We start from the raw sequence: 21896 nt of genomic DNA, 5'->3' as shown, positions 1-21896 counted from the left end.
TTCAGAGGTGGTAGCCAATATATATATATTCACCTAAATCTCACACACTGGACCTTTTGGTGCTTTAATTGGTCATGAAGACTAGAACAGTTATATAAATACCAGGTAAACACAATATTGAAAGAATACAATGATGTCAAAGTCACTATCATTTTCTATTCTACTGTTGGGACCTGGTATTTGTGAACTACAGTTCGGCCTACATGTGTAGTCCAAGCCTGGAGCACATGTTCTTTGTTCTGGAGACAAACCAGAGCCTCCAGAACTCAGTCCCCGGCTTCAACGTCACACAGAGGTGTGAAACTGACTGGCCACAAGTTTCAACCACTATTGGTCACTCTGGGCCACATGACCCATGAGGTCACCAGGCCACTATAAACCCAGTTCTCCTTCTCTTCTTCCTCTTTCTATGCAACCCTCCGAGAGGAGAAGTGAGGCTGTCCAGCTCACTTACTCTTTCAACTCAACCAACTCTCCGAGAGGAGCCCACCTCTCTTCTGCTCAACTTCATGGAGGAGAGGTGCAGCTTGCAACTCACCTCACCAAGGAAACCTCCTCCCAATCCAAGCTCTACCAACCTTCAAGCAGGCCTGACTGGAGCAGACTGCTAAAACCTTCCAAAAGGCAGCGACGCGAGAGCCTGCCTAAGAACAGCAGAAGAGCTGCATCGCACAGCAGAACCACAACAGGAGCCGCAACCCAGCAAGACGACTTCACTGGACTTCGAACAGCACATCAACCTTTTTTCCCTTTTCATGGACGGGGAACACAACTGGGCTTAATAATTATACTAGGCTAAGCAAAGACTGTTTATTCGATTCCGGGTGATGTTTATAAGTTTGATTTGTGTTGCTGTGATATTTTGGTGATAAGTTATTTGAAAGTTAATGTTAGTCATGTTATGCTCTTCAAAGTCTTTCTCTGCATGCATCTAGTAACTTTCTCTAATTTGGCCCCAACACACACACACACACACACACACACACACACACACACACACACACACACACACACACACACACTCTCTCTGACCCCCCGCCACATGTCGTAAACATACGAGTGGGGATGGTTTATTGCACCTCATAGGGGCCAGCCGCCATTTTGAAGGCACACTCACTCACACAGACACACACACACACACACACACACACGCATATTTATATAGTAAGTACACCTTTAGTAATTTGTTTTTATACTTTATCTTTTTCTTTCACAAATGTTTTAATGAATGTTGCATAAGTGTGAATTTTGCCAACCTCTACACTGTCAAGAACTCTGTATCCTTCAATATATATGTTCTGTTAGAAAACAGTAATAAAAGTGAATTGTCTGGTGACCAACACGTCATCTCACTATAAACTATTAATAAACTGACATTTACATTTTAAGAGGATGTGAAGTATCTGGATTCTTCACAATTATTCAGTTTGCATTGGAAAATTTCCCCGGACCAATCACACGCATGGAAGATGCACACAGGCTTAAAACCACCGACCTTAATAAATATTACATTCATGGATATCCCGGGATACTTTTGGCCCTGCAGTGTCAGAATTAAAACAATCTCAGTAATCCTCATTGTAATTCACTGGAGACTCTGCAGGAGCTGAGGAGGGGTCTGTGCTCACTGAGGCCGCTGCACGTATTCTGCAGAAAAACAAAAACCTGGAAACAGCCATTACAAGAGGGCAAATTTATTTAAAGCACTTACATAGAAAAATATGATTGTTTTGAGTCAACAATAATAAATAGAGCGCCTGACTGTCCCCAGGCCCTGTCAGTACAACAGTACAATCAATATCCAGTTTCACAATACAGCAAAGGCACTAGCATTTACCACAATCAACAACAAGTCAATGGAGGCGGCGTGGGAGGGCGGGCTCCCGGGACACTTCGTCATCAGAACACAAACTCAGAGCGAGCCCACAGCCGTCACTCGTGTTCTGCCCCCGACTCTGATTCTCAGTGGAACTCAATGTGAATCACTGCTGTTTGGATGAAGGATTATGAAATAAAGCGACGCTCTGATGGATGAAAAGATGATTTTTAAAAGATGATACAGATGAAAAACTAAAATAAAAGTGGATGTTAAAGCTGGTTTCCCCCCCGAGAGGCGACGACGTCCCATCAACATGACTGGTGATCAAAATAAAATGAACCCTTTGATGAACCTGCATTTACACAGAGAGATGCTCAGATTCAGTTACTTATATAAATATGATTTAAAACCATGGATTTGGATTCTTCGTCTTTCATGACCGACAACAATTTATAAAAAATATCAACACGGTCGTTGGGACGGACACAAACAAACAAACAAACAAACAAACAAAACATTGAAAAAAAGAAAAATCAAAACAGGTAAAATCAAAATTAAATGAAACAACAGTTTCCTTCTGCTACGTTTTAAAATCAGATCAGTAAACTCCACGTCTTCTCTCCTGAGTCTGTAAATAAAGATGGACTACAAGATAGACCGCCCCCTTGTGGCTAGCTGCAGTACAGTTCGTAAATCCCGCCTCCTTCATGTTAGCAGATTGGACATGGACCAAACAAAAAAAAGTTGACTCACACTGATGTTCAAGTTTTCATGTTTCTAATAAGTTTGGTTTTAATTAGTTATTTAATTACCGGTGTTAGAATAAAATGTTTTGATTAAACTGTATAATTATATTATGTAATTATTGAGTTTTATAACAACATCTTAGGAATCATTTGATAAAATACATATTTGACAAGATTCTTGGTTTTAAATGTTTTATATCAGGAATGAAATTCAGGATCAAAGTTGTCATGCACTTTTAACCCTGTTTGTGATGTTGTCCTGTCCACATATTGTTTAGTGTCACAACTGTTTACATCGATGTCTTTTTAATGTTGAACTGAGCACTTCCATTCTGTACTGAATAAAGAATCCCATTAATTCATTAGTCAATGATTCTGATACATTCTCTGTGTTTTACTTATGGTGAAAATAAATGATTCCCCTATCGAATGATAAATATATGAATGTATTGCGAGGCCTTGATACCGTGGATTCACTCCAGTTTTGTACGGCAGGAGGATGTGGAGATGTGTCGTCCATCTTTATTTAAAGTCACTGATCGTCTTTATATACATCATTATTGTTGTTGTTGTTATTATTATTATTATTATTCAGTATTCAAACAACCATTTAATTGTTTGATTTGGACTTAACTAAAAGACGGAGGGTTGTGGGAGGGAGGTTCAGTAGACGGCACATTCACCCAGTGAATCAGACACATAAAGAAACTAAAAGCTCCTGAACTTCTTCTCATTTCAACATCTTCATTCAGATCAACTCACTGTCACACGTCTGTGGTCGAGTTCAGTGTCAACTTATCTGATAAAAGATTTTTGTTTCTTTCAGACGGATGAAAAAAACAAAAAGAACATGATCACGTGCAGGAGGATCTGATTTCGACAATAAGCAGGAAGCATGTTAAAGACCACGCACACACGTGATGGATATTTCGGTCATAAAATAGAGAAAAATTAAAAATAAATGATTTTCGTGAAAAATTATAACCAAACACTGTCAGCAATTATTCATTGGTTTCGATTTACACTGGAAAAAAATTAAAAGCATGAAATATGTCAAGTGATAGGGCTTAAATCTTTCTCCAGTTCGACTCCTCACACCGTCGTCTTCTGTGAAAACCACTCTGCTCCGTCTCAGTGTCTTTGAGTCGAGTGTCCAGATGTTTTGCACGTGGACGGACTGGATCATGTCTTCTGGAAAAAGCTTATGCTTCTGCACAACCTTGGAGAAAGTCTGTAAATTCTCTCAGTGCTTAAGGATCAGTCGCACTGATTTTAGGCCATCTGCTGAGCTTGTCTCGAAAGGCCTTTTGAACAAGGAATGGGTTCCCACATCTCTCATGTAGGACTTTCAAGGCGCCTGTATATGCATCCTCCAAGTTCCTGTAGAAGAACCCTTCCACCGTGTGGAGGTCATGGGGCTGGGGGAGCACCTTCACCTGCACCACAGAGGATCAATCAGCCCAGCTGAGAGCTGTTAGCTGAATGATCCTCATGCTTAAAAGCAGCGTCTGAGCTGCCTCAGAGAGAAAGGACTCAGAACACTCGGACAGACTCTCAGCGACACTGAGAAACGTGGGAGAGACACTGAGCTGAAAAGTTCATGAAGTTTAAGTTTGCCTTTTGAATTTATGTTTGGATTTAATAAAGATGCTGAAACCCAAATGGTTTGTCTCTGGCTGCTGTGGTGAGAGCCCCGTGGCATGGTCTACTGCCACACACACTTTGAGGGCTTCTCTCTGGGTAGTCGATTTCAGGTAAAACATCTTCTCGCTTGGTGGAGAGGTTTCTGATCAATAAGGGTTGTTACATTACATTACATTACATTTAGCTGGCGCTTTTATCCAAAGCAACTTACAATAAGTGCATCAACCATGAGGGTTCAAACCCAGAACAACAAGGTGCACTACATGTATCAAGGCAAATATTCCATTCAGAGATGTCAGTAAGGGAAAGAAGAAGAAGAAGAAGAAGATATTGTGTTAGAAATATGGACAAAGGACAGTTAACATCATAAATCACTATAACTCATGCAGGAAACTGGAATCAATAAACGCTCAAGCAGATACAAGGACAGATTAGGGATCATATCTTTTTGCTGAGGATTTTAATTCTGCTTTATTGTGGGAGAGAGAAAGGCGGACACATGGGAGATAATAGAACAACTATTAGGATAATATTATTTAATAATATATGTATTATATATATATATGGGCAGGAAGGGCAGATGGATGTACACAGGTAATAACACTTCAACATGGTTATTACCATTATCAGTGGTGGCATGGACACATGGGTAGAAGTATGAAGAACTCAGCAATTGGAGAATTACTCTTAATGTTATTAATAGTAATATATATCTACACATAGGCAGGTAGAGAAAGAGGAGATGCATCTCATTAGATAGAAAAGAAGGAAGCATGAATCCTTCAGTATTATGTGAGGAAGGATGGACTACAATCTGATGATTACAAGCCCAAGAGGCTCAAACTCTATCAAGTGCTGATTATCAGGAGAAGGCGTTTAAAAGTGAACCTGGTGATGCTATATCTTTCTTCTCTTATTTATTCTAGACATATTATGTACATCCATTGACACATCTGTACATTTATTTTGCGCAAACTCCATCCTGCCATGAAATAGTCTGCTCAAATGCAGCATTTCCTCCCTGCAGGCGCTGTTTCTGGAAACTCACTCCACAGGACAACGTGCTACAGGTTCCATTCTCGCGTGAAGATCTTCCCATTCTAAATTGAAAGCTAACGAGTTCTTAATTCGATCAACCTGTTAGAAGTATCACTGGGATTATTTATATTTAATTTCCCAGATGGATCTTCCTCTGCCTCCACAGTCTTACCTTACGCTTTAAATGTGCGGCGAGCAACTCATATCTATTAAAGAGAGGAGAAGGCCTGAGGCAGGAAGTGTCAACTCCCATTTTCACTGGGATGAGCCAGAAGGAGAGAAAAGAGGAAGTGAGCGGGTGAGTGTAGACACAACGCCTGGCTTTGCTATGCACTCCACCATGCTATGTATGTCTGCAGTCCACCCTGAACAGCTCACAAGTTTGTCAGTTCACACCTGAAGCAATGACGTAGTTTCATGTGATCGGATCCCCAGAACCAGATGTTAAAGACAGCAACTCAGACAAAAGCCTTCAAGACTAATTAACGAGTTAACTCACAGTTTCTTGTTTTATCTTCATCACATCTGTTCATCAAGTGTTTATATGAAGCGTGTTTTTCCAGATCATACGTTACAGTCAACCTTAGCTGGTGTGTGTGTGTGTGTGTGTGTGTCGTGTGTGTGTGTATTTTGTGTGTGTGTGTGTGTGTATGTGTGCTGTGTGTGTGTGTGTGTGTGTATGTGTCCTTCCTTTATTTTGGGGTGTGTTTCTTGAACAGACTTATTTTCCCTGATTCCTGTGAGCTCACAGTATTTTCCTCTCAGACTGAAGATAGGTGTAGTTGCCAGGGAGGAAGGAGGACAAGCAGAGGAGTGCAGTGTTCATTGTGTGTCTCTGAAGAGTGACCAGTGTGGGTCATCCTCCATGACTTAATCAATGAACCCTGGACCCTCACACACAAAACCAAGAGACCTGCTACAAACATGTGAACCTCCAAACTGAATCCTCAGAAGAATGGGCCAGTGGAAGGAGCTGAATAAAGCACCTGTTTGTGTTTGCAGAGGTCAGGACCACGGGCTGAGAGCAGAGTCTCCAGGGTCAGCTGTGTGTCCTACCTGAAAGTGACATGTCCAAAGGACTACTCAAGACTTCAGTGAACCTGGACCCTCACACACAGGCCAAGACTGTTTCTGCATAGGCACACTCCTGAAGGATTTGAATTTTCTACACTCAAGGCTGTGGCCCTGCATTAGGACACAGCTTCATTGAAGTTGAAAATTGACTAATCTCTCGAATCACTTAAAAGAAACTCAGACCTCACAAAAAGAACCAACACGCTCCTTGTAAACCACCCTTTGCAGATTCACTGTGATTCATTTTTGGATCTGCACCAAATTCCACACACTGGTAAACATCAGTCCTCTGAACATGTGACCAACTCATGACTGTGACATATTGAGTTATCAGGAAATGTCTTACAGGAGAGGAAGAGAGTCATGTGTTTACAAAGGAAGGCAGTGTCTGCCTGTTCCGATATGTCTGGGGGCGTCTGAAGGATCCAGTCTCCACCAGCTGTGGACACCTGGTTCTGCATAGACAGTGCATCACCTCATACTGGGACCAGTCTGGTTCTTCAGGAATCCTCTGTCCCCAGTGTGGACAGATCAGGGGGAGCTGGAGCTCCAGACCTTCAGTCAGAGCAACACTGTACATGTGCCTGCTGATGTCTTCACTTCAACCTTACATGTTGTTTATTGTTCAGCCTTCCTTTAGCATCAACATTTAACATCGTCTCTGCACTTCAAGTACCATAAAAAGCTTTTTTATTTTCTGTAGTTCTGTGTCTGATGACAATCTATGTGGCAGATTCTCAGTTCTCTGTCTCTGGCATTGTTTCTTGTCTTTCAGCAGATCGGCCTGGTCTCTGGGAGCTTCTAGATAGACATAAGCTCCCAGTCTGAGGAGGATATCTAGACATGTGACTGAAGGACTGATGAAACAGGAAGTGAGCCCTCCTCATAGGATCTACCGCAGGCTCTCGTCCACAGAAGGAGGACGAGTGAAGAGGTTAATGCTCAACAAGTGGGAGGCAGCTTGAGACGGCTTCCAAGATGAAGAAATACGACCTCCCATCAAGTGCCACACGACATCTTTAAAAGCCTCAACTGACCAGCGGCAAGAGCAGCATCGTGCGTGCGTCCTGACCAGCAGCGATAAGCTGAAGCGTTGGAAAAACCTAAGTTAAGTTCCGCACTCTGGTTCGGGCGAGGTTTCAAGAGCCAGATGTGGGTCTGCTGACTGTGCTGCTGGTTGCGAGGAGCTGAACCTGGTGAAAGACCAACGGGCACAGTCTTCTCACGCGCTGCTCGGTATTTCCATCCGCATTACAGAAGCTCCGGCAGACTGCTGTCATAGGCTGCTGTTTGCATCTTTGACAGCCTGGATGGCTCTTGACCTGGACTTCCCCAACCTGAGAGCTTGTGTCTGATGTCACACAGAGGTCATCAGTCCAACGTGCTGCTGACAAACCTCATCCAGAATCTGCTTCCCTCTGCTCGTCTGGATAACCTCCAGACCTACGGCGCCAATCAGATCCTGCGTGTGGTGACAGGGTCCACACGGAAGTCACGAAGAGCCATGGCCTTGGGGAGGAGTGGCCCAGGAGGTCGGTGATGAAGAGCTGTGCAGCAGAATCATCTCACACATCAAGGCGTCCAGGAGCCTCCACATCATGTGTCAAATCCCTCTTCTGCTGGGTCAGAGTATATGGTTGGAGCATGTTGACCTATGTAGACCAGAGAGGAGAGGCTGCTTGGGCCCTGACTGACCTGTACTCCACACCATATGCTGGTTCTCAGACAAAGAGGAAGAACAACAGAAGTCTGGAGTGGACATGGAAGCAGACATCTCACAGCAGCGGCGGAGCTAACAGGGCGTTCTTATGCAAACTGGGAGGCTGGCTGATTTAAACATCTGTAGAGGAAAGGAACATCATGTTCTGCAGAAGACCTGGACACGGGTGTGATCTCTTATTCGAGCCTCAAGTAGCCTCAGGAGTTTGTACTGAGATCTTCCAGAGAGAGTGTGTGATCTTCTAAATCAGTCTACTACTTGTTCATCTGGCGTTCAGGAATTTCTGGCTGTAGTCTACATGTTCCACTGTTTTCAAGGAAGACAGAAGGAATTCAACAGCAACCTTCTTGGGAACATGTGGAACCTGGACCAGGTACGCTTCTCCTATGGACATCACAGAAGAAGACCTTGGGAAGTGTTTCATGAAACTCACAAATGGTCATCTGGACCTGTTTGTTCGCTTCCTTCATGGCCTCAGTCTAGGTCCAGCAGGGAGTCTTAGGAGGCCTGCAAGGTCGGGACAGGGAATAATCAAGATCATCAGAGGGAGTCATCAACAGCAGAAGGAGATGAAAGTGGTGACATTTCTCTGACAGAGCATCAACATCTTCCACTGTCAGCTGAGATGACGACCTCAATTCTCCAGCCCAGATGCAGCAGTTCCTGGCTGTCAGAGAACAGACCGAAGGAGAACCTGAGATCCTGCTCGGCTCTGGCAGCACCATGCTGCAGATGTCAGGAGGTTCTGGGTAGTTGGACCTGGAAAGTTCAGCATCAGACCAAGTCGATGGAGACTGATCAGCTGTAGGAACTATTAAGGAAGGCTCAATCATTGAGTCCAGACATATAGTCAATAACATGATCAATCAGATGGAGATGAATTACGTAATATATACTTTAATATATACTTATACATTTGATTTTATAAAACATTCTCTATTTGGTCTCATTTATATAAAGCAACTAGAACAGATCAACAAAGTGATCAGTGATGCATAACCAACAGGTTTGAACATGATATCTCAGTCACATTCCTCCAAACTCAAGGACCATTATGTCTGTATATATATATATATATATGCAAGGAGCTGTCAAGATGATTGTGTGTTTTGCGCATTCAGCAGGCATGTGACTGAGCCGCTCATGAACCCATGACCGCCCCCACTCACTCCAGCAGTTAGCTGATTCTGAGACCAAACACATATTGGACATTTGTCGCCCTGAATCATCCCAATACAAAAACTGTAGGCATTAGACTAGTTTCATTTCTGTCTAAATGGTATGAACATGGAGCTGCGTTCTTTTTAGTGTGAACTGGCTCAACCTGCTAGCTTCTGCAGATGGAAACAAATCTGATTTACATTCACATTTAATTATTATGCAAGGTTTTGGTTTGTTTGGAAGCATGTGTGTAACAAATTTATTTAGCCTATCTACGAATGCAGTCGTCAGAACAATGCAGTTGATAAATCAGTCTCTTCTGCACGACCATGAAGGCATTTTGTGTCAGCAGAGTGTCATTGTTCAGCCTCAAATAGCATTCTTGGACAGGACGCCTTCCTCCTATTCAGGTCAAGTAGCTGTCAATCTGATTAATTAGCCTCCATTTTGAAATCAAAATATTGACTATATACTTTGGAGATTCTGAAGCATCCAAAAGGTTGCACATGCTGGCTAGTTTGGGAAGCCAATTAACAGCGGTCTGTGGGTATTCGTTGATGTAATAATGTTTTGGACTAAACGTGTTGCTGGATTGGATCGTCTGGATATTTTTGGAAATATGGCTCAGAACCAGATAATATAAGTCTGTAAGTTCTGATGAACTTAATTGAGTGACCTTATAAATTTTGATTGTTTTTTACGTGGCAGTGGTGGTCTGATAGGCGTTGATTGTAATTGTGATGATCATATCTTAGTGGTTTCCTCAATGAATCACAAAGTCTGCTCCAGGTATATTTGCATCAGTACCTATTCTATCTCCCAAGCAGTTATTATAATATATAAGTTTGGCCTTGACGGGCGGGCGTCGGACTGTTAAGGTAAAAGAAAAGAAAACAGTTTTGTATTCTAACCCCATCCTATATTTGTTTTTAAAAAAAGATCAAAGGCTAGGCCTCATTGTTTGGATAAAGGTTCTTTGAGTTTGATAAAAATTTATCTAAATATCATCCTATGTTGCTCAGAAGGCAAGCAAGGACAGCCATTTGGTGGCTTCCAGTCTTGATGGTGGATCATGATCTGCTGTGCTGACCACTGTGAGCCTATGATTATGTGGACTGCTCGATGCAGGCATTATTTCTCCTCAGACACTTGACCATGTGACATTAATCACCAATTCACTGACTAACTGATTATACTTCAAAATGTTTGCCCTAGTCTGTCTCTTTACTAAGCCTTTATACGGTGTTCTCCTTTACCTTGGCGTCATTTGTAGGCCTGGAAAGTCCCTCATGGCTCTCTCTGAGGTTTCATTCTTTTTTTCCCTGTTAAAGGGTTTTAAGTAGTTTTCCTTGCCTCTTGTTGAGGGTTGAGGCAGAGGATGTGTCACACACACTGCATGTTAAAAGCCTGTAGGACAAATTGTGATTTGTGAATAGATATTCTAAACTTTTTTTTAAATTTGATTGATTGATTGATTTAATTATGGTGTGGTATATGTTTTTAGTTTGATTTGGTTGATTTTCTTTTGGACTTGTCATCAATAGCAAAACCTTTAATGTTGAAATGTATATATCCGTCTTCTGTCATTTATCTTATTCCCACAACAACCTGCAGAATAGCCCCACTCAGCATTGCGAAACGGTGATTAATCAGATAAATCACAGCTTCTCTGTGTTAGGATAAAGAATCACTGACTGTTTCCTTTACTGAAGAAGCAGAACTGGAAATATAAATTTCTTCTTCTTTCTGTAATTAAACTAAATTACTGCACCTCGTTTGTAAGCCACCACCCCCAACCGTTGCCGGTGTCGGTCACTCCCGGAGTTCCTGACATGTTTGGTACATTCTGTGTGGGGTGCACCTTTGACGCTTTGACCTCTGGGAGAATCAATCGGTTTATCTTTGGTCAACGCTGAATCAAATGCTGAAATCCCCTAAAGACAGACTTGGGGACATCAGTTCAAGAGAGGGAAGTATAGCCGTGTGACCTTGACCTTTGACCTTTGACACGTGAGATCATGCATTCTGCCTATGGTCAAGATGAGCGCTTACCAAATCTGAAAAGTTCTCGCGGGAATTTTTAAGCTGTTCGCGGGAGCGGGGATTTACTGGAAGAAACGATCACGTTTGGAATCAGACCTTGTGTTCTGATTTTATTCTAACAGATATTTTCCTTTAATTGGGCTGGGGTAGTTTGTCGTCTCTGAGACTCACTGTATGATCGTGGCCTCAAAGCTCAGTCAGACCCTCATGTTGAAGGAGCTGGATCTGAGTGAAAACTACCTGCAGGATTCAGGAGTGGCTGCTGTGTTCTGGACTGGAGAGTCCAAACTGTGGACTGAGACTCAGGTCTTAAATCCTTCTTCACTTTTCCAACTTTCTTTCTCTTATTACGTGATTATTCAATTATTTAAATTGTCTCAGTTTACATACACTCACTCCTCAGTCATCTATGCTCACCCAGCCTGTGTCCGTCCCTCATGCTCCATTCCCTGCACTCACCTGCTCCTGATCACTACAAGAAAGTGTCAGTAAATAACATATGGACTGAGGCCAGTACTCGTCCTCCTCAGGTTTTCAAAATAAGACACATTCTTAATGGAGGCTCATTGTGGACAGTTAAATCAGTATGAAACAAACAGAAGTGACTGTCAAGAATGTCCACTACTTTAAACAGTATTTTAATTACACAAGCCTACACTCCAAGTGACCAAACACACAGAGAAGAAGGTGATAAATACGACAATGGTCCCAACATGTCTTCTGCAGTCAGTGTTTCTTTGGGTCACCTTAACCCAGACTGGACATTCAAATCGCAGCATGTTTGAGTCTGTGATAGGCAGTGACGATCACTACAGCAACGGGAGGACGTTTCTACAATATTCATATTTTATTTATCCCATGAGTTGGGACTGCAGTCGCTTGAGATCAGCTGTTCTTCTCTATGGCCAGCTCAAGGGGTCAAACCCTCTCATCTGAGAGGACTGGATCTGAGTGAAGCAACAGCCACCAGGGCGTGGGAGTGGAAAGACTGTGTGGTTTCTGCAGAGTCAACCTGTCGTGGAAACTCTGGTCAGTTCACTGACCCGTACGTAGTCTCCTTATCTATAATACAGCATTTTATACCCAATTAGTCTCATTTAATTCCTAGTTGTTTAACATAATTGCGTACATAAGTAGATCTCATTCATTAATTAATCTGTGACATTTTAATGTTCGAAGCTTCTTGACCAAAACTACACATCTGGAGTTCCTTCTGGTTTCTAAACTGATCTGGGACCAGACCGAATTCCAAATTATCTATTTTCCTTGCATGAATCAGGTTTCGTTTCAGTTTCATATCTGTTCATATTTTATCTTCTATAATGTATAAGGTCATGTGGGCATGAATATTTATTATTATATTTTTCACATGAACTCAGTTCAATTTACAGTTAAGTTTTATTATTTGTCCAGGTTAGGCTTTGCGGTCTGCCCATCAGAGAGAGATAGGCTGTTCTTCTCCCAGCCTTTCAACTCAAGCCCTCATCTGAGAGAACTGGATCAGAAACAAGCAAGCTGCAGGACTCAGAGTGTGGGAAGGAGCTGTGTGGTTTTCCCCAGTCCATCCTGTCAACTGGAGACTCTGAGGTCAGTTCTTCTGACGGACCTTTGTAGATCTCATATCTATCTTTGCAGCATTTCATACCAATTGATCTCATTTGAATTCTAATTTAACACAATTTCGCCTCTTATACCAACAGATCCATCATTAATTAATCATGACATTTTTCAATCTTCAGCTTCTTTGACACAAACACTGAAGTTTGGTTCTAAACTGATCTACAGGACAGAGACCCGGGTCCAAATAATGCTCTTTTTGGAAAATCCTGATTCTTTGTATTAGTTTTATGTTATCTGTATTTATGTGGTCATTGTGACATGAATATGTGTTTCTTATTTCCACATGAACTCAGTTTAATAATTTTTAAATTAAGTTTTATCCTTTATTTCAGTTTAGAGCTGCGGGCTACATAAAGATCTCAGCTCTGTTCTTCTCTGGCTGACTCTGGGTCAAACCCTCTCATCTGAGAAGAACTGGATCTGAGACTAGCGACCTGCAGAGCTCAAGGTGAAAGAGCTGTAGTTGTAAGCAGGTTCCCAGGCTGTCTTGACTGGGCAGAGTCAGTGAATGGTTGAGTCAGACCGTGCTGCTAATAGTATTTTGCTAAACACAGTCAGTATCACTGTGGTACAGGTCCCAGGGTCTGGCTGCTGCTAAGCGATTTGGTTGTCAGGTTAACTGGGAATTTAGTATTTTCTGCAGTATGAGCTGGGTCACTTCTTGTGATTAAATCACCATGATAACCCTGCAGTGAACAGCTAAACTGCTCCAGGTTGAGGTTGGAGATCAGCTGTGTATAAACTCAGCCCCACCCAGCCACAGTGACTCTACACCCACTTTCTGTTGCATTGAGCCCCACTCTCTCTCCAAGGCCCGGATAAGGGGAAGTTTTAATCAAAATGCAGTTGGTTCCAGTTGAGTCTCTAACTCATTGGGCATGCTCAAGTCTCTCAGATCTGATCCTGTCTATAAGCCTGGAGTAAAACTCAGGTCAAGCTTCCTGAAGGGTGATTCTCATCCCCTGTTTGTCAAATACTTGTAAGTGATATCAGAAGTTCCCTGCAGTGCTATTGTGTCTACTCAGAGATAATTGTATCTATCAGAGACAAATGAAGTCAGTATTATTGCCCTCAGAGATGGTGTGTTACATTATCAAGAGACGAATATGTGACAAATCAGAGTCAGTAGGACAGTGTGTGTCACTCAGTTGGTAGGACAGTGTTTCCTCCAGAGAGTCAGTGTGTGTCCTCTGGGTGGGTGTGGCCAGCCTGGTCCAGGGGAGACAGTGTGTGTCTCAGGACAGTGTGTTACATCAGGAGTGGGTGTGTATCTCAGAGTCAGTCAAACAATAATACTCAAGGAGTCAGTGGTTGATGGTATATTTACTCAAGGAAGATAGTGATTGTCTCTGAGGTGATCAATCTTGTGTCCTCAGGGCAATGTGTCCTCAAAGTCAGTGAGACGGGTGTGTCCTCCCAGGGCATTGGGGCAGTGTGTCATCCAAGTTCAGCGTTTTCTCATCAGGAATATTTATTTATATTCACATTTCAATCTTGTTGAAAATAAACAACAGGTCAGATCACCGTGGCCTCGATTATTTGTCTCGTTCACGTTGTTATTACTCATGGTCACGTGATATATTTTTACTGCCGTGCCACGGGGGCGCTGTAACGCATTTGACTGGCGTCCCGAAGTTTTTAAACTGTAATATAAAAAAAATTTCGCATTTGTAACTGAGTTCTCTTTTTATTCCACCATGGATCTTGTGTGGTTTGTTTCCATATACTGATTTACCTTCATCAGAACAGTTTGATCTAGTTTTATGAAATGCCAGAAATCTGTCTGTCAGTCAGTGAAGCTATCCATGTCTTAGCGATTGATCATATGCAGAAACCCGCCCTTGCATGTTGCACGTGCTCTTTGGTGGAAACATATCTGCACTGTAGCTTAGCAGTAAAAATCCACCTCTCAGGTGTCCACTCTGCCTTTGACATGCCAGAAGGAAACCCACATAGCTCTTAATATTTTAAATTCCACTTGCATGAACATGACAGAAGCTGTCTCCTCTGAGACAGGCCAGTGCCGCTCTTTCTACTGGATGTGCTGTGCATCCCTTTAGTAGAAGTGGTGAGTCTCTCTGGAAGCCTGTTGTCTGTTCTCATATATGATTAGAGGCTGGGATCTTTGAAAAGTGGAGTGTAGAGGACAGTTATTATTATGGGCGGAGGCTGAGCGCTGTGTCCTGAGTCAGAGGCTGAAGCAGCAAGCAGCCCATGTGTGAGGCTCCTGACTGAGCCTTTGTTGGGTAGAAGTGGAGACAGAGCTCAGAGGAATCAGAGAGAGGTAGTGTGGCTGCTCACAAGTCAGCACCTGTGCACGTGTCCAGTCACATGCTCCTGTCTTATTGTTCTGGGTGCCTTATTTTGGCATCATGCTGGATCTGCTGCTGCTCAATCTATTTGGCTCTGCACGAAATTAAATCATCATGTCTTCAAGTTATGTGTGAAAAATATGTAATTTTGCCACAATTTTACACCAAATGAAGTGACATTATATTACTTTGGGACGCCATTTCAATAAGCAGTATTAAGCTGTTGCGAATAATAACGCGGGACCCGGTCAAGGCTTCTTATGTTTTAGAAACTTGATTCCCCCTGATCCTACTTTAATGGCGCGTCTGTTGCCTTGTGTGAAAATATTAAAATGGTGAAAACTGTGCAAACTTATATTCCCAGGGAATCAGAAAGTGTAAAGTGTTATCTGAACACAGATTAAGTGAGACCAGGCTGTAAATAAGTGCTCAGTACTGTTGAAGTGCCATAAAAGTCAACAGTGATTTCTAAATTTAATTATATTGATAAGAAAGTGGTGTGAAGAACTTTGGATCAAATAAATAAATTTGTAGAAGCTGAGGTTGTTTTCTGTTTCAAGAGTGATTAATCATGTTGTATCAAATAGATAATTTTCCTTGCTTACTGGTTTATTAACCTCTTCACTAAACATTCAAATGCAGAGTGCGTTGTTAATATGGTCTGGTGAAAGGCGTTTGAAAACACAGAGATGGTCGTTTGGGCAGGAGCCTCTGCTGGCTCTACGCGCTTACATGAAGATGATAGCGTCTGGATCGTCAGATCCCGGATGATTCTATTGACTTCACATGAAAAGCGCGCGCCAAACTCGTTTTGATGATTTTCATTCTATCTAGTTCTCTTCACATATTCAGTAACAGTCTGCGCGTTATCTCATGTACCAAAAGTGAAAAGTTTCTTCTGATGGACTTTCTTGCATATACAGCGTTTATACAACATCGGACAATAAGTCACACTCGCTATGTTTATTCACAAATGTACACATGGGAAATACGAAGGCGAGGAATATCTCAAGTGACATTACACAATGCGGCGTGATCAACTTTTTTAGAAGAATCATTTATATCAGTCTGCAGTCATTGCTTGCACAATGCTACTCACTAAATCAGGACACTTTGGTCTCATCACTTGTAACTGCTGGATGTCCAGATGTTGTGTAAACTCCGACAGGCGTTGTATCTTTATCAATGATTATTGTTTGTTGCGATATATGATCCTCGTCTGGTTTAGTTTATCATAGAACATACTTTTTATCATTGGTGTCTTGTATTCAGATTGTGTGATCTGGTTGGTCACAGAATATTGTATCCATGGAAGCGTCAGAAGTGGTGGTTGGTTGGTGGTGTGTGTGATCTAATCACGTCCTGCATGACAACCACGAAAGCGAATTGGTCAATAATCAATAGATCGAACCTGTGGAAGCGGAGTATTCCCTTTACTCTGATGACAGCCACAGAAACGTGCAGATCATTAACTATCTTTGCTGTGTCTAAATTTAAATTTTATTTCAATTGTTTTTGTTAGATGACGTCCAGATGGGTTATTTCAAAAAATCATGAGTGTTGTTATTACAGGTTTGGGTTTTCTCACTCATGTTTCTTTGTTTATGATGAAATTGAAAATCTCAGCCTTGATGATTTTAATTCTTCTGCAGGAAAATACAAATCAGTTTGATCATCACGAGCATCTCTCAAACCTCAGGTTTGTGCTTATATAAAATCTTGTGGCTGCTTTGTTATGGATCGTTTCTTATTTTTATTAATAAAACATTTCCATAAACTAAGATTAAAATCTCTGTTCAGTCCCAGTTTCTCTCTGAGTCTGGCTGCAGTCAGAAAGGTTTGTATCATTTCAAAGTAAAGACAGTGGTGTGGTTGGTGAGTCAATTAGATCTGATAGGTGAGGCAGAAAGTTGAGATAACAGGCACTTTCAGAGAAGGTGAAGAGGTGTTTAAGCATATTGCTGCAATTTGAAGATAAATTCTCTTCCAAAGAGAAGTGGTGTGACCATAACTTGCAGTGAGAGATATGTCTTCCAATACCCTGTCAAACATTTAGTCATGCTGCTGTTGTATGAGAAAGGAGGTTGTGCTACCAAATGTGGTGGGGATCATGAGTATGGGCGGTGTGAAGAGGTCCTTAGGCTGGCTTGCTGGAAGGCATAGTGTGGCATGTGGAGGTGGAAATGTGAAGGCGAGGTGAGATTCTGCAGGTCAGGGTGCAAAACAAATCCCCCACGCCTGCAGGGTTTTGTCAGAGACTGGTGAACCAGAGAGGAGAGGTAGAAGTCAGACTGTGACAGAAGAACAACTCTGATAAGCAACCAAAAGAGACAAAAGAGGAAGGACAGAGTATTAGGTTGATTTAAAAGAAACTAGTCTAGCTTTTGCATGAGTCATACATAAACAGTGAAACAAATCAAAAGAGGCAGAAGATACAAATAATATTAAAGCTGCAAATCTTCAGACATTAATAGACAATGACTTGTGGGAGGTAGAAATGATCTGTTCTGTCTGGGCGTGGTTTGCATTGACTTTACCAAAAACATGATTGAAACCAGTGTTAGATGATCCTCAATTATACTGAGGATTGCTCTGTAGTGGGGAATCAAATAAACATGGAATCAATCATCCATAGATCTGGACGATTGATCATATATCAACAACGTGAGTTTAATTCACGCACATTAATAGAAAAAAGGCGGACACATGAGAGATGCTAGAGGTAACTGGAGGATAGTAGTGCAGCCTGTGCTGCAGAGCAGGAAGGACCAGATGGAAGGTGCTTTTTGCTGGGGTAACACTTCAGCACTGGATTGTGCCAGGCATCCAGAGTGAGGTGGCATGGACCAGGTGGCGGAAGCATGGGAAGACTCAATAATTTAGTGTACTACTGCAATGTTCAGTAATAATATATACACACATAGGCTGGGAAATGCAGAAAGAGTCAGTCTGACTTAGATGAAAAGAAGGAAGTATAGTCCTTCAGTGCAGTGTTACCTTAGAAGAGGAAGGACGGACTTTAATGGTAGTTCATGATGTCATCACTTGTAACTGTGGATGTCCAGATGTTGTCTCAACTCTAAACCAGGATATTATAATGATTTATCTAATGATTGTGATTATTACAGTATGATCTTATTCTATTATTAGTTATCAGAACATACCTCTGTAAAGTCGCAGGTGATGGATCTGACCTGAGTTTGAGTTTCTCACTTTCCATGTTTCACTGTTTAACGGTAGAAGGTCGAAAATCTCAGCTTCAAATGATTTAATTCAACTGCTGCAGGAAAACCACGAAATCCAGTTTGATCATCACAGAAACGTCTCTTTCAAACCTCAGGTTGTTTTATTCACTTGTAAAATCTTGTGGCTGCTTTGTTTACATGAATCATTTCTTTATTTTTACATGAAAATAAACATTTTCCACTTCATTAAAGATTAAAAATCTCTGTCGGTCAGTTTCTCTCTGGTCCACAGCTGCTCAATGATCCGAAGTTTGTACCGAGCTGGAGTTTCTGTTTCCTCCTCCACTCTGACCTGCTCTCACTTTAAATGCCGCAAGGCCGAACAAACGCTGGTGGCAGTGTTGCAGACCCTCCCGGGGCCTCGCTGCTCCACCAACTTCTCCCTCACCTCGGGATGTTGTCCCTCGAGGCAGAGGAAATACGCCTGGATACGCTGGGAATGTTAAGAATGAAACAATTCAGTCTTGAATAATGCGCCATCTTCCATGCACGTGATGTAAACAACACTGGCGAGCCGGCTCGTGTTTCTGTCCTTCCTGGTACGTCGCTCCCACAGGATTATGGGAGCTGTATTCCAAGCTCCAGCCATGGGTTCAAGGCTCCTTTCTCCTGCAGCAACAATTCCTGATTCCCATAGGCATCAAATTCTAGCAGGTAATCTGTTTTGTTATTCTGGAAACATTCAATTATATGAATATAATATATATATGTGGGTGTGGCAGTAGACCATGCCACAGGGCTCTCACCACAGCAGCCAGAGACAAACCATTCCGGTTTTAACATTTTATCAAACATAAACTTAAATCAAACATAAAGAGGCCAGCAGTTTCTGCTGGCGTGTCTTTGAGTGTTCTCCCGGGTGCTCGGTCATCAGTGTCTTGAGAGTCAGTGTCTTGAGAGTGTTCTCCTGAGGCAGCTCAGACGCTGCCTTTTAAGCATGAGGATCAATCAGCACAGGTGAGAGCTGTTAGCTGATTGATCCTCTGTGGTGTAGGTGAAGGGTGCTCTCCCAGCCCCCTCACCTCCACATACCCCCATCACCAAATTCAGGCCAGGGAGCCATCCAGCCTGACCTATGTCGACCATCACTAAGCAGTGAGATTTACCTTCTGATGGTGATAGCTCTATGAATTCCATCATCAGATGTTCAAAAGGTTGAGTAGGTGGTGGGTGTGCTGCCTGGTTGGTTACAGCCACTGGCCGGCTGACATTGTGTGTGGCACAGACTACGCATGCCTGACAGCATATCTGGAGTCAGTGTAGACTGTGAGTGTTTTACCAGTTGCCAATTTGCATGCTTCCGTGAGTGCAATAAGCTCGGCTGCCTGGGCTGAGAGGTGATGAGGAAGAGAATTCGAGAGGAGAACGTCGTTATCTGAACAAACAGTTAGTACCAGAGACAGGGTCACGTGAGGCGGACCCATCTACATAGAGGGTCAAGTCAGAGTTAGGAAGAGGTTCGTCAGAAAGGTCAGGTCGTGGAGAACATTGGACTTGAAGTTCAGCAACACAGTTGTGTTCTTCCCCGTCGTAAGCAGAAGAAGCGTGGCTGGGTTCAGAGTTGAACAGCGTTTCACTGTGACGTTGGGCATGTCAAGAAGAACAGTGTGATACTGCAACCAGCGAGCAGCAGAGAGATGTGAGGTCTTCGGTTCTGTAAGAATGAGAGACACAGCATGTGGAACAAGGAGTGTCAAGTCAGAGTAGCCTACGATGTCTCGTGAGGCAAGGACAGCTTTTTCACAGGCGGCCACTGCACGCAGGCAACGTGGAAGGCCGGCCGCCACCGGGTCAAGTTTGGCGGAGAAGTAGGCGTCGGGACGATATTTGTCCCCATGAGACTGATGGAGGACGGAAGTCATGCAGCGGCCTCTTTCATCCACAGCCGGAACAAAAGGTTTGTCAGGGTTAGGGAGAGCAAGAGTGGGAGATTGCTGCAGCGTCTTCTTCAGTGTGACAAATGCTTTGTCGGCCTCTGGAGTCCAAACGATATGTTCGTGAGGAGTGAGTGATTTGCCATGGTACAGGGCAGCTAAAGGGGCTTCAAGAAGAGCAAAGTCAGGAATGAATGTCCTACAGAAAGAGCATGTGCCGATGAATGACATGAGTTCTTTTCTTCGTCAAGGGTTTGGGTATGTTAACAATAGCTTCTACTCTCTTATCAGACAGGGATTTGCCGTCTTTGGTGACGACATGACCCAGAAAGTTTGTTGAACAAACTGCAGTTTGCTGAGGCTGACTTTATGGCCCCCACGAGCCAGAAGTGTCAGCAAAGCGATCATATCCGTTTCACATTGCTCCTGTGTGGGACTGGTAACTAGTAGATCATCTACATACTGCAAGAGAGTTGAACCCGGAGTGAGGAGGAGGGGTTCAAGACTGTTCCTGAGAGCCTGATTGTATAATGATGGAGACTCACAGTAGCCTTGACATAGGCGCGTGAACGTGTAGGCCTTGTTTTCAAAGTTAAAAGCGAACCAGTACTGGCTGTCCCTGTGGACAGGAACACTAAAAAAAGCATTGGATAAGTCTACAACCGAAAACCACACTGCGTCAGGCGGAATTTGGGAAAGCAGCGTGTATGGGTTGGGAACAATAGGCGATCGAGCAATTACCGCGTCATTCAAAGCCTTGAAATCCTGCACAAACCGCCACTCAGTAGGTTGACCTTTGTCTCTGATTTTCTTAACTGGAAACAGTGGAGTGCGGACCGGTGAATCAGGGCAGGGGACAATTACACCAGCCTGCAAAAAGGATTCAAAAACAGGACGTATCCCCTCCACTGCATTCTGTCTGAGTGGATATTGTTGTTTACATGGCCTATAATCAGATTTTGGAGTGATATTGACTGGGTCACAGTTTCTGATGAGGCCCACATCGTATTTGTCTTTTGCCCACAGTGTTTCAGGTAGATCTGAAAGTAAAGGAGAAACATTAGAGGGGCTGGACAACATGGCATAAGAATGAAGGTGATTTTCAACCAAAACCAGTGAGCGTGTGGCTGGAGAACAGAAGGTTGGAGAAACTTTTAGATCAAATGCACTCAGACTGGGTGAATACATTACGTCAGGTGTAGTTGTGGGTTGCCAATCAACGGCAGCCTGGCATGATCTGACCAATGGGCCTAAGTCGTGCCACTGGTCATCATGGGACCTGGAAAGCGAGATGTGAGTGCTGGAATTCGAGACGCGATACAGTGCCATCTGCTGGTTGGTGAGTGAGACGGCAGCTGCACTTCTTGAACCAGACCAAAAAAATATTGGACACATTCAGAGAAAAGGCAAAAACAGAGATTCATAAACGTGATCTGGTGTGTCTGTCACATGTGAAGTGCAGTGCAATGAATCAGTGTGCATAAAATCAGAAAAAGGCTGACAAGAGAGTGTGACATGGAGAGCAGATCAGTTGAGGTATTTATAGGAAGATGCCACTGATATACAAACAGCTGCTCATGTGTGGTTTGTGACATGAGGA

General features: G+C 42.9%; 1 long non-coding RNA gene across 1 annotated transcript in view; it reads left to right on the top strand.

Annotated features, from left to right (window-relative positions):
* Positions 1–18622, top strand: part of LOC118109257 — a 23123-nt gene extending 4501 nt beyond the window's left edge. The window contains exon 2 of the long non-coding RNA XR_007032337.1: positions 18358–18622. This is a non-coding gene — a long non-coding RNA (uncharacterized LOC118109257). The remainder of the gene's footprint in view (positions 1–18357) is intronic.
* The last annotated feature ends 3274 nt before the right edge of the window (positions 18623–21896 follow it).

The sequence above is a fragment of the Hippoglossus stenolepis genome, chromosome 1 (assembly GCF_022539355.2).
Source record: "Hippoglossus stenolepis isolate QCI-W04-F060 chromosome 1, HSTE1.2, whole genome shotgun sequence".
NCBI lineage: Eukaryota > Metazoa > Chordata > Actinopteri > Pleuronectiformes > Pleuronectidae > Hippoglossus > Hippoglossus stenolepis.
Note: the sequence above shows the minus strand (reverse complement) of the source record. Positions and strands in the feature narration are given on the sequence as shown.